Source organism: Eleutherodactylus coqui, chromosome 5 (assembly GCF_035609145.1).
Source record: "Eleutherodactylus coqui strain aEleCoq1 chromosome 5, aEleCoq1.hap1, whole genome shotgun sequence".
NCBI classification, from domain to species: Eukaryota; Metazoa; Chordata; class Amphibia; order Anura; family Eleutherodactylidae; genus Eleutherodactylus; species Eleutherodactylus coqui.
The window spans coordinates 50,783,177-50,796,148 of record NC_089841.1 but is presented as its reverse complement, the minus strand read 5'-3'; the positions used below and the strand labels follow the sequence as shown (position 1 = coordinate 50,796,148).

Below are 12,972 nucleotides of genomic sequence, written 5' to 3'. Positions count from 1 at the left end.
GAAAACCCCTTTAAAGTTAAAGTGACCCTCTGGCCTTGGGACAAATTTTTGTCTAACAACTAGAAAAAAAGCAGTAATTATTACTTGCTGTCAACCTCCATGGAATAGTCGCTCGGATCGATACGAACTTGTCCTTATTTTCGCACTTCCAAGATGGTCACTGCAAGCCTTTAACTTCCTATTACGTACTGTGCCCTAGTAGTCCAAGGCACTTCCTGCTGCTCTCTGATTGGCCAGCGCAGGTGTGCTGCATCGGTAGCCCAACACCCTACTAATGCACAGTAGTAGTAGTCAGAATTGCAGCATCCATTCTTGAAGACCAAAAACAGGGCCTGAGAACAGGCAGATTCAAGAAATATTGGCGCAGCAGCTGGACAAGAGGTGATATAACTCCGCCTTCCAATCACAATTTTGTTCGAGGACCAGAGGGTTACTTTAATAGAAGGGCAATTCAGGGTCTTCATCTGCGGTTCAGAGTAGATAGTGGTTACAAAAAATGGTTTTCCCCTCAAGCAGACCCCACATATCTATACATTACACAGGCAACCCACTGCTTTTAAAAGAAATTGTGTAATACTTAACTTAGCCTGTGGGGGCGCTGAAGTGAAATTGAACTTTTTAAAAAATGTCTTTTCTCTTAGACGTGTTTACATAAAATATTAGTGGCACGTGTATAGAATATATAGTAGAGCAATTGCATGGAATGAAAGGAAAGCCTTTTAATGTGCTGTAGCAATATTTAGCATCCTGGGAGAGCGAAGGTTTAATAACTAATAGCAAGAAGCATTAGTGACCATGGCAACGGCAAAACGATGCAATCTAGGAAAATTAACTCTGAAAGCATATGAATGGCTGCTCCTAGGACAATCGCACTTGGTCGACCAGCTTTTCAGGAACTTCACGGGTCCAACAGACCAAAAAAAAAAGTTTTGTTATGGGCAACTTGAAATTGGGATAGTAAGATACAGAGGTAGCAGAGCTGAGCTTGTCATTTGATAGGACTCATTATAAAAGTACAATGTATTTACAGCCAGAGGAGATGATGGGGATTACGTGTTTACGTGTAGAACAAGTGTTAACAAGCAAAAGCACCAGAAAATTCTGAAGTGTCACCAGGCTCCAGGAAGCTGAGATCTGGGGAGCTGTTTGACGAGGTCCTTAAGGAAGTTGAGATCAGGGGAGCTGTTTGAAGTGGTCCTCGAGGAAGCTGAGATCTGGGGAGCTGTTTGATGAGGTCCTCGAGGAAGCTGAGATCAAGGGAGCTGTTTGACGAGGTCCTCGAGGAAGCTGAGATCTGGGGAGCTGTTTGATGAGGTCCTCAAGGAAGCTGAGATCTGGGAGCTGTTTGACGAGGTCCTTGAGTAAGTTGAGATCTGGGGAGTTGTTTGACGAGGTCCTCGAGGAAGCTGAGATCTGGAGAGCTGTTTGACGAGGTCCTCACAATGGAGAACAGTTTTAGTTTTCCCTTACGGTGTAATTTATTGTAAACTGTACAACTTGTAGTAGAAATACATTTTGTATTACAACGGTGGTTGACTCCTCAGATCTCTGCGCTGTATGAGCCGCATGTGGAGTTGTAGCAAACATTCCCTGACCTGTTGGCTACATAGCAGACGGAAGTGTCTGATGGCAATCATGGGGCAGATGTGCTAACTACTAGTGCACACCTGTTTTATGGCGTTAATAGTTGCAAATTATAGTGCACAACACAATATGTAGCATTTTGACCTTTAACACTTTTTACTAAAAAGTGGGTCGCACAAAAAGGAGGTTCGGACGTACGACCTGTCGGCTCGACTATAATTTATACCAGAAAGTGGTGTAAATTATAGCTGAAACCTACTATACTCGTAGCTGACGTAGGTTTCAGTCTGGTGTGTGGAGGTGGCATCAGATGCTACAAATGTATTAACAGGCTTGTGACTATTAATATATTTGTGGCAATGACCTCGCTGCACACTTTAATAGACTGGCTTGTGGGATGACGGTCCAAGTAAATCATTGGATGTGGAATAGAGTTGAGTGAACGTACTCTGCCGAGCTTGATGCTCGTTCAAGTATTAGCGTACTCGATGGTGCTAGTTACTCGAACAAGCATCAAGCCGTGTTCGACACCGCCCCAGTTTTTGGGTCCTCCCTGCTGTGACGTGCCTCTTTTAGCCCCTCCCCACAGCGACGCAGTGCGCATCAATGGCAAATTTTTTGTCTGGCAGGCAGGGGTGAGAGAGAGAGGGAGAGACAGGGAGAGAGAGGAACCTAGGAAAAAAAAAAAAAAAAGCTCGGCACCCGGCGTCCCACATACCAAAATGCTTGAGTCTCCTATTGTAGTCAATGGGGTTCGTTACTCGAGTAGAGCTCTCGAATTTTACGAAAAGCTCGACTCAAATAACGCGGACTCGAGCATTTGGGTGCTCGCTCATCTCTAATGTGGAACCAATTACTGAGCAGATTAATAATACATAGATAGATATGAGATAGATAGATATGAGATAGAGAGTTAGATAGACATGAGATAGATAGATATGAGATAGATATGAGATAGATAGATAGATAGATAGATAGATAGATAGATAGATAGATAGATAGATAGATAGAAAGATAGATATGAGATAGATGGATAGATATATAGATATGAGATAGATAGATAGATAGATAGATAGATAGATAGATATGAGATAGATAGATAGATAGATAGATAGATATGAGATAGATAGATAGATAGATAGATAGATAGATAGATAGATAGATAGATATAAGATATAGATGGATAGATATGAGATAGATAGATAGATAGATAGATAGATAGATAGATAGATAGATAGATATAGATGGATAGATATGAGATAGATAGATATGAGATAGATAGATATGAGATAGATAGTAGATAGATAGATATGAGATAGATAGATATATAGATATGAGATAGATAGATAGATAGATAGATAGATAGATAGATAGATAGATAGATAGATAGATAGATAGATAGATAGATAGGAGATAGATAGGAGATAGATAGATAGATAGATATGCGATAGATAGATAGATAGATAGATAGATAGATAGATAGATATAAGATATAGATGGATAGATATGAGATAGATAGATAGATAGATAGATATAGATGGATAGATATGAGATAGATAGATAGATATGAGATAGATAGATAGATAGATAGATAGATAGATAGATAGATAGATATGAGATAGATAGATAGATAGATAGATATGAGATAGATAGATAGATAGATATGAGATAGATAGATATATAGATATGAGATAGATAGATAGATAGATAGATAGATACGAGATAGATAGATAGATAGATAGATAGATAGATATAGATGGATAGATATGAGATAGATAGATAGATATAGATAGATAGATATGAGATAGATAGATAGATATATAGATATGAGATAGATAGATAGATAGATATGAAATAGATAGATAGATAGATATGAGATAGATAGATAGATAGATAGATAGATAGATAGATAGATAGATAGATAGATGGATAGATAGATGTAATGTTTGTAAAGTTCTCCGCAGCTCGCCAGGATGTGAATTACTTTTGTCAGAAGTCTTCCACAGACAGCAGGTAGGACCAGCAGTGGAACTAACTCTGTATGACTGATTTTAATGAAAAGTCAGTTGTTTGGAAACAAAATAGAAATATTTCGGGCCTTCTATAGCCCGGGGTAGAAATACATTATTTCCATCTCTTTCTTCTGCTGCTTGTGTTAACATTTCACATTCTTTCTCGGTGGCATTTTAAATGTCTAAATAGATTTGGAGCCATTTTCCTGCTGCCCTAAAAGCCTGAGAGATAACAGGAAATCATAGGCTTACGGATTAGGCTGTCTGTTCATTTGAGACCTGGATTTCTCTATTTGATTTCTTCCCTAGAGTTAAGGCTTATCCGTCAGTTGTCCCTGGTAGTCGTTAACGGCGCGGCCTTGCTTTGTGACCGGCTGGAATATCAGGCAGATCATGCTGGTTTCTATTTTCTTATAAGAATGATAACCTTTAAAGAGTTGCCATCCTCCGCTGATCCCTCTACTCTTTATTGTTTCCATCGGTTTTCTCTCACACTACGGTGATATTTGGGCTAAAGGCTTGTTCTTCAACACTAGACTTAAAGGGAAACTCCATCCAAAGTTAACATTTCCCAAGTTTGTATTCATTTTACTGACAAGAGTGGATGTGAAAAGTTTTACTTTCTGGTTCTGTGTCTGTGTAGAGGGGAGGGGGGAGCTGGAAGTGAGAGCAAGATGAAAGCTCTCAGCCTACCAATGTCATCTCTCGCTTCGCTTAGCCTACAGTGACCCCATGAGGATCAGAGTTAGAGATAAAGGGGTATTCTGGGATCTTCACTATTGAAGACCCATCCTCGACACAGGTGAACAATAGTTGATCAGCATGCGTCCACCACTCTGCGTCCCTACCAATTAGCTAATCGCCCGGCCCGCTATCAGTGCAGTGGGCCGGACGTCACCCTCAATGATAAGTTTAATAGGAAGCATTCACACCTTTGAATTCAGTGGGAGAGAAGCCATCTATTTCATTCCAGCCCATAACACCGATGATGTCATCTGGCCCCACTGCACTGACGGGGGACCAGAGAATCAGCTGATTACTCCAGTATACCCCTTCAATGTGTCCTTTTTAGAGATGAGCGAACGTACTCGTTTCGAGTAATTACTCGATCGAGCACCGCGATTTTTGAGTACTTCACTACTCGGGTGAAAAGATTCGGGGGGCGCGGGGAGGCGTGGCGGAGCGGGGGGTAGCAGCGGGGAACAGGGGGGAGCCCTCTCTCTCTCCCTCTACTCCTCACTCCCCACTGCAACCCCCCACTCACCCACGGCGCCCCCCGAATCTTTTCGCCCGAGTACGGAAGTACTTGAAAATCGCGGCGCTCGGGCGAAAAAGGGGCGTGGCCGAGTAGGTTCACTCATCTCTAGTCCTTTTTGATAGGAAGGGGGGCTTTTATTGTACCAAAGGAGCAAGAAGATGAGCAGTTGCATATCTAATCAACCCCTGCAACCAGGGCATTTGTAATCTCTGTGACCTGAATATTTATGGACATGATCAATACAGTATGTGATGACTATTAAAAGCAGATACAGATATATAGTACATGGCGTATATGAACACTGCACATTCTGAACTTTTAGCTTAACCTAAGGATTGGCTATTTCTATTTTTTTTGTTTATGTTTTTTTTTTTGTTCCTGCCTTCTAAGAGCCATAACGCCTTTATTTGCCCATTGACATAGCCGTATGAGGTTCGATCTTTGTATTTTTTAATGATATCATTTAATGTGCTGAAAAATGTATAAAAGAGTAAACATTAAAACCGAATAACTCAGTTGCAACATTGTTTCTTGCGTTCTGTCTTTACAGTGTTCACAGGGCGATACAATTTACATTTTCCCTTTATCCTGCAGGTCAGTTCGATTACAGCAGTATCGAGTTTAGATAGTTTTTTTATGTTCTACTATTTAAAAAAAAAACTTTAAAAAATAAAACATTTTTAAAAAGCAGCTTTTTGTTGCCATTTTTTGAGGCCTATAGATGTTATTTTTCGGTCATTGCCATGTATAAGGGCTTCTGTTTGAGGGATAAGCTCTAGTTTTTTTTGCAACCTTTCTGAGATACATATAAGTTTTTGTTCACTTGTTATAAAACTTTTTAGGAGGCAGGGGGTCAAAAAAACCCTTCAATTCCCACATTGTGAATTTATTTTTATGCGTTTACCATGCAAAATAAATAATGTCACACTCTAATAGTCTAGACCTTTACAGATGGGGCAGCACTGCCGCAGCACCAAATATGTTTATTTTTGTTATTGCTTTGATTTTTTAAAGGATTTTTTAAAATTTTAGAAAGTTTTTTTTTATTTAAAAAAATGTAAATTAAATGTAGTTTTCAGTTTGGTTTTAGTCCTGAACTTACATTGCTTTGATTGCTTGGACAATACACTTCAATAGGTCTGTATTGCAGTATATTTTACTTTTAATGCTAGCCTGCTAAGTTCTGTCAAAGGCAGGGATTAATAGGCTTGAATTCATGGCAGGCCGGGGAGCTTCCACAACCAAACAAACATATTTTTGTTATAAAATTTGATGCAAAATTGCACAAAGGCGCCCACTTGTATAAGGTTTTGGGGGGCATTTTAACAAACTGACGGGTATATTTTCAGAGAATATATGGGGGTGAAATGTGATTTTTTCATTCCATTTTTTAATTCAGGTTTTGTTTGTGTGTGTGTCAAAAGCCTGAATGTTATCTGGACACCTGGCATTGAATGGGTTAAGAAATGTAACATGTCAGTTTCATAGCTGCCCTTATTCTGGGTATTTCTATTACTAGATATTGCACCGACCGCATTGTGCCTGCTGCATAGTAACTGTGTGAAGCAGGCTTCAGTGACACATTTCTGTACTTGAGTCAATGGGAATATATCTGTGTCTTTCATGCAGGCTTCAGAATTACTGGTATGATGTCATTACATGGACTGTAGTGCTCAGGCTCTCTGAAGAGGGGGGACAACAGCAGAATAGTGAGTGCAGCTCTGGAGTATAATACAGGATATAACTCAGGATCAGTATAGGATAAGTAATGTATGTACACAGTGACTCCACCAGCAGAATAGTGAGTACAGCCCTGGAGTATAATACAGGATGTAACTCAGGATCAGTACAGGATAAGTAATGTATGTACACAGTGACTCCAGCAGCAGAATAGTGAGTACAGCTCTGCAGTATAATACAGGATATAACTCAGGATGAGTACAGGATAAGTAATGTATGTACACAGTGACTCCACCAGCAGAATAGTGAGTGCAGCTCTAGAGTATAATACAGGATGTAACTCAGGATCAGTACAGGATAAGTAATGTATGTACACAGTGACTCCACCAGCAGAATAGTGAGTACAGCTCCGGAGTATAATACAGGATGTAACTCGGGGTCAGTACAGGATAAGTAATGTATGTACACAGTGACTCCACCAGCAGAATAGTGAGTGCAGCTCTGGAGTATAATACAGGATATAACTCAGGATCAGTATAGGATAAGTAATGTATGTACACAGTGACTCCACCAGCAGAACAGTGAGTGCAGCTCTGGAGTATAATACAGGATGTAACTCAGGATCAGTACAGGATAAGTAATGTATGTACACAGTGACTCCACCAGCAGAACAGTGAGTGCAGCTCTGGAGTATAATACAGGATGTAACTCAGGACCAGTACAGGGTAAGTAATGTATGTACACAGTGACTCCACCAGCAGAATAGTGAGTGCAGCTCTGGAGTATACTACAGGATGTAACTCAGGACCAGTACAGGATAAGTAATGTATGTACACAGTGACCCTACTAGCAGAACAGTGAGTGCAGCTCTGGAGTATAATACAGGATGTAACTCAGGATCAATACGGGATAAGTAATGTATGTACACAGTGACTCCACCAGCATAATAGTGAGTGCAGCTCTGGAGCATAATACAGGATGTAACTCAGGATCAGTACAGGATAAGTAATGTATGTATACAGTGACTCCACCAGCAGAATAGTGAGTGCAGCTCTGGAGTATAATACAGGATGTAACTCAGGATCAGTACAGGATAAGTAATGTATGTACATAGTGACTCCACCAGCAGAATAGTGAGTGCAGCTCTGGAGTATAATACAGGATGTAACTCAGGGTCAGTACAGGATAAGTAATGTATGTACACAGTGACTCCACCAGCAGAATAGTGAGTGCAGCTCTGGAGTATAATACAGGATATAACTCAGGGTCAGTACAGGATAAGTAATGTATGTACACAGTGACTCCACCAGCAGAATAGTGAGTGCAGCTCTGGAGTATAATACAGGATGTAACTCAGGATCAGTACAGGATAAGTAATGTATGTACATAGTGACTCCACCAGCAGAATAGTGAGTGCAGCTCTGGAGTATAATACAGGATGTAACTCAGGGTCAGTACAGGATAAGTAATGTATGTACACAGTGACTCCACCAGCAGAATAGTGAGTGCAGCTCTGGAGTATAATACAGGATATAACTCAGGGTCAGTACAGGATAAGTAATGTATGTACACAGTGACTCCACCAGCAGAATAGTGAGTGCAGGTCGTTAGTTCACCGTAATGTAGCAGATAATGTACATCCTACTAGATGTATAAAGGTAATACACACAAAACGTTCATATCCTATATTAATATTATATGTGACACACAGTAAGATATAATGGGGTAAGAGACAGTATATGATATATATGATGTGGCACAAGATGTGATCGGTACGGTATAAACACCTTTCTGTTCACTCCTTATACTCTTCCATAAATATAGATAATGCGCAAAAACCAAATCTTTCTGTGTTTCTGTGCTGACAGCTGCAGGGTACAGGTGCTCGGCAGCAAAACTAATTAGACCGTACTAGAACTTTCCGATGTGTATTCCCTAAAATTACTCAATTTATGGAGAATCCGTGGACTGCAATTTAAGTATGATTTCCTTATTTACGAACAGAAAGATTTTTTATACTTACTTCTTTTAATTGGAGCTTGCTGATGTAATACTTATCAGTGAAGGGAAAGTCAAGTAACAAAAAGCAATAGCAGAGGTATGTTTGTTAATTAACCCATTGGAACTACAGATACGGTTGTGGTATCTGTAGTTCCAATGAGATACATACAGACTGAGTATTTGATGCATGTTTATGCCTCGGAGCCATGACAAGCTGCTGGGTGCTAAAAGAGACTATAACTTCATCTCTGTGTTGCCAAGTTTTAAAGACTGTGCACCAAGTTTGAAAGAATGTATGGCCAATGTGCGTTTCTTCATCTCTTGATCACAATACCTGTGGGTTCCCACATGCTTCATCTAACACATTTGGCTCTGCTGTACTGAAAGCGGTTAAGTACCCATGCATATATATATATATATTTATTTATATATGTTCTTGCTATTTATATATGTTCGTGCTGCAGAGAGGTCACATGACTGTGTTTTTTACTCTAACTTTGCTGCTGCGGATTAACAGGGCAAGAGCTGTCCTTTGATTGGCTAGGTATTAAAGGAAGGTCCTGTTCCCAGGCCCTGGTGTGACTCAGCAGTTTATGCAGAGAGCCTTGTGAGGAGTGAGCTGCCCTAGTACTGATGGAGAGCTGAAGATTTCTGTACAGAGAGAAAGGGAAACTTGGATTCCTGGAGTGTAGCTGCCCAGCGTGAGTGCCAAAAGGAGGCTTGCCAATCATCCAAGGAAACATCAACTGCAAATACTGACTGCAATTCCAAGCCTTCACCAGGAGAGAGCCCACCAGCAAGGGCGATGACCAGTATCCAGATATTTAAGTTTCAGTGGGATGTTATCTTGAGTATTATCACCCAGTCTCATCACTAGCAAAATGGGTTATTCTGACTTCATCACTATACAGCCTCCTTAAACGTTCTGTGCTACTAATCTGGGCAGTGAACAGTGACTCTGTATTTCAGGTAGCAGGTTTAGTCATTTGGTTAACCAAAGTTTCTGCAAGACTAAATTACTTCAGAGGAGGTTCTTATTTTCACCCAGCATATGCGGAGCTATTTACCCCTGGCCAGGGTAAATATTTATTAACTGTGATGATTCTATATTGCGCGCACAATATTAAAGGGGTACTGTCATAAAAAAAAAAAAATAATAATTCTATTCTTACCTTTCCCTCCCCCATCAGTCTACTTACCAGATCTCAACCTCCCCTATTATCTTCTCCTGTTTCCTGCAGTCTGGGGGGTCACCTCACCTCCAGCTGGCTGATTCTTCTGCTTCCTGTGAGATTACGAATAGAGATGAGCAAGCATACTCGTTAAGAGATAATACTCGAGCGAGTGTCGTCCTTTTCGAGTACCTGCCTGCTTGTCAGAAAAGATTCGGATGTCGGGTTGCTGGAGTGAGCAGGGGGGAGCGGGGGGGGGGGGGAAGAAAGAGAGAGATCTCCCCCCCCATCCCCCCCCCCCCCCCGCTCTCCCCCGCCACCCCGCAACGGCACCCGAATATTTTCTGACGAGCAGGCAGGTACTCGAAAAGGACCATACTCGCTTGAGTATTGTCCCTTAACGAGTATGCTCGCTCATCTCTAGTTACCAACATTGGCTGGCAGTCTTCTTCCTGCCAGCAAATGTATGTTATGTCAAAGCTCACAGGTCAGCAGGGGGACTGCCGATCTACTTCAGAGACTGCTCATGCACACTTTCGCTGAAATAGATTAGAATTCCTTCCTAGGCTGTGAACGCTACAGCACAGGGATGTGACCTTCACTGACCCAGCATGAAGAGAATGCGAGGAATGCCAGCTTCATAACAAGACGGCCAGTGTGCGGGGAGGTGACCCAGGGGACTTGTGAAGCTCAGTGATGAGAAGATGTGATTAGAAGACTGACAGGGAAGAAATAGGTATTTTTTTTAATGACAAAACCCCTTTAACGACACCCTATTTATAGGTACGGACCGAGTTATAGAGTTACTGAACTGTTTGCATTGTATCCACATAACACTAATGTATGTTATTGCCATATTATTCTTTACTATACATTCAGTAAAGCATTGCTTGTTCAGCTGAAGCGCTGTAAAGCCTCTCCATAACCGGCGTCATATTCCGCACCTGCAACCTGTTCCAATACCTTTTTATAGCAAGTTTATGGGGATGCATAAAGAAAACTGCAGACTGAATGCTGACTGCCATTCCCTTATTTGATTTTATAAAGGCTGCAGGACAAGTCTTGGAATGACAAAATCATTAAAATGTGTGACTGTGCAAGCTAATAGCTGGCTGTAAAAGTAAAGATACTGTGAACGCTATTGGCTGCTGCAGTCACCTGACATATCATAACACAAAGATTGGTGACAGACGCTGACACAGGCAGCCAGAGAGTCTATAGTACCAAACTTTCTGGTAAACCCCTTTACCAGAAAGTTTGGTACTATCCTTAGGATAGTTCATCAATAGTTAATTGGCGGGGGCCACCCAAGTGCCACCGACTAGCTGATTGAATTGACTGTGGCACGAAGGTGAGCGTTGCGGCCTCTTCTCAGACCTCTGATGTCACGTTCATCAGTCATGTAAGAGGGGTCCAAGCGAACACATCGACGAACTTTTGCACATCTGTGTGAATATTTAATTGCACAAGCCAACATTTGAGTGAAGATTCATCTGCAAGTGTGAAGACCTGCCTGATGATGAGAGTTGCCCATGGAAAAGTAGCAGTGGGGTGTACTGTCAGAATCAGTTCTAATGGACTACAACAGAGGGCCAACTGCCGACATGTGGCAGTGGCCATTGATTGTTGTAGCAGAGCGGTCCCAATGCCGGGGAAGAGAGCCGGGAAGCTGTCATCTCTGATGACCTGAGAACATACCAGTAGAGTCTGCCTGGAGCTAATACTGTTGGTGATCGTGTAAGGTGCTATGGACCATGTAGGACTATATAATCCATGTCCCGAGAAAGATTGATTCTGGATGAGGGACCATGCTCTTGAAGAATGCAGCTGGACCTTTGGTTTTTCGACAGGATGATCTGCATGCAGTTGAGGCATACGCCAATGATGAGTAGTGATGCCCCACCCCAGGTACCGAGGTGCACTCTAGAGACTTTATTATAGTTCGCAGGCCTGTGATAGGAAGAATGTCAGAAAAAAGACTGAGATGCATCAAACTGGGTTAGGCTTGTTATACTTATGAGTTTTGGAAAGTTTATTCAACATGGCAATTGCAATTAATGTACCGCGTGAAGTGATGCTGTGAACCTAAGTGATATGCTGAGATCGTACCAAGGATGACGAGGCACTTCTGAGTTAGCAGCGCTATGCCAATATTATGGTAACGGGAGACAGTAATGCCATAATAGAGATGTTTTACTGTATACCTATGGTGCTTTAATCTCTATTGACGTGGGACTCTGAGATTCTAATGTACTCTGACACCTATAATGCACCAGGGCGCGATGGTACAGTAGAGTTCGAAGTGCGAATTTGAGACATGTTTATAATGTGAAACCAGCTGAGTTTTCTTAACATATCAAAGAACAAGTGCCCTCCCGTGGAGCGTATTAGTTAACTCTTCCTTTGGTTGCAGTAAAAGCTATATTTAATAAAATATGCTGCCTCCGTCTGTCACCGATGAGCCATAATACAACACTATCACCTCCTGCTTCAGTCACATGGCCTAAGAGCTGCTCAGTCCCATACAAATGAGCTGCAATACCAGGCACTGCCACTATAGAATGAACGGTGCTGTGGCTGGGATGAATTGCTATGGCTTTGGGAATACGCAAAAAAAAAAAGTGTTCATTGATCAGAGTCATATAAAGGGTTAATGAGTGGGATAAGTATTATCTCTGATCTTGGCTGCTATATACGTTGGTGGGGGGGGGCAGTTGTCAAAGACAGCTGATATCGGCCACATATGCAGGTGGCCCAGCCACTCCACGCAAACCCCATGTACATCAGTTTTTTGGCTTGCGTTAAGGGGCTGAGAGGGATAGGGGCTGGTTCCCTTTCTCAAAGGGTCCCTTAGAATCCTTATGATCTGCTAACATGGCAGGTAGGTCCTTCAGAGTGCGGGTTTATAGATTTAGACTTGAAGACATATCTCACTCTCCCCTTACAGATTCCAAAAGTGCGTTAAAAATAAATTGCCATGTGTTTAATCCTTGTTTCTTCCACGAGGTGGTTTCCACGTGACACACGCCTCAAGGCGCTGACAGTAAGGGAACGCCATGACATATCTGATAGTTAAACATCTCAATCCAAACTGGCAATGCCTCCCACTGAACTAATTAAACGCCTTTAAGTGTTTAGCTCGGGAAATTGCGATGCTCCTGCGTGAAGGCGGAAGATTCATTTCTCTTTTTCTAAGTCTGATTGTGGCTGTAGAATAGCGGGATAATGTCTCACGTCGGCGTTTCATAAATAAGACTTAAATGGT

General features: G+C 41.7%; 1 protein-coding gene across 1 annotated transcript in view; it reads right to left on the bottom strand.

Moving 5' to 3' along the window:
- DCC (DCC netrin 1 receptor) overlaps positions 1 to 12,972 on the bottom strand; it is a 640,441-nt gene that overhangs the window by 508,095 nt on the left and 119,374 nt on the right. The window lies entirely within an intron of this gene.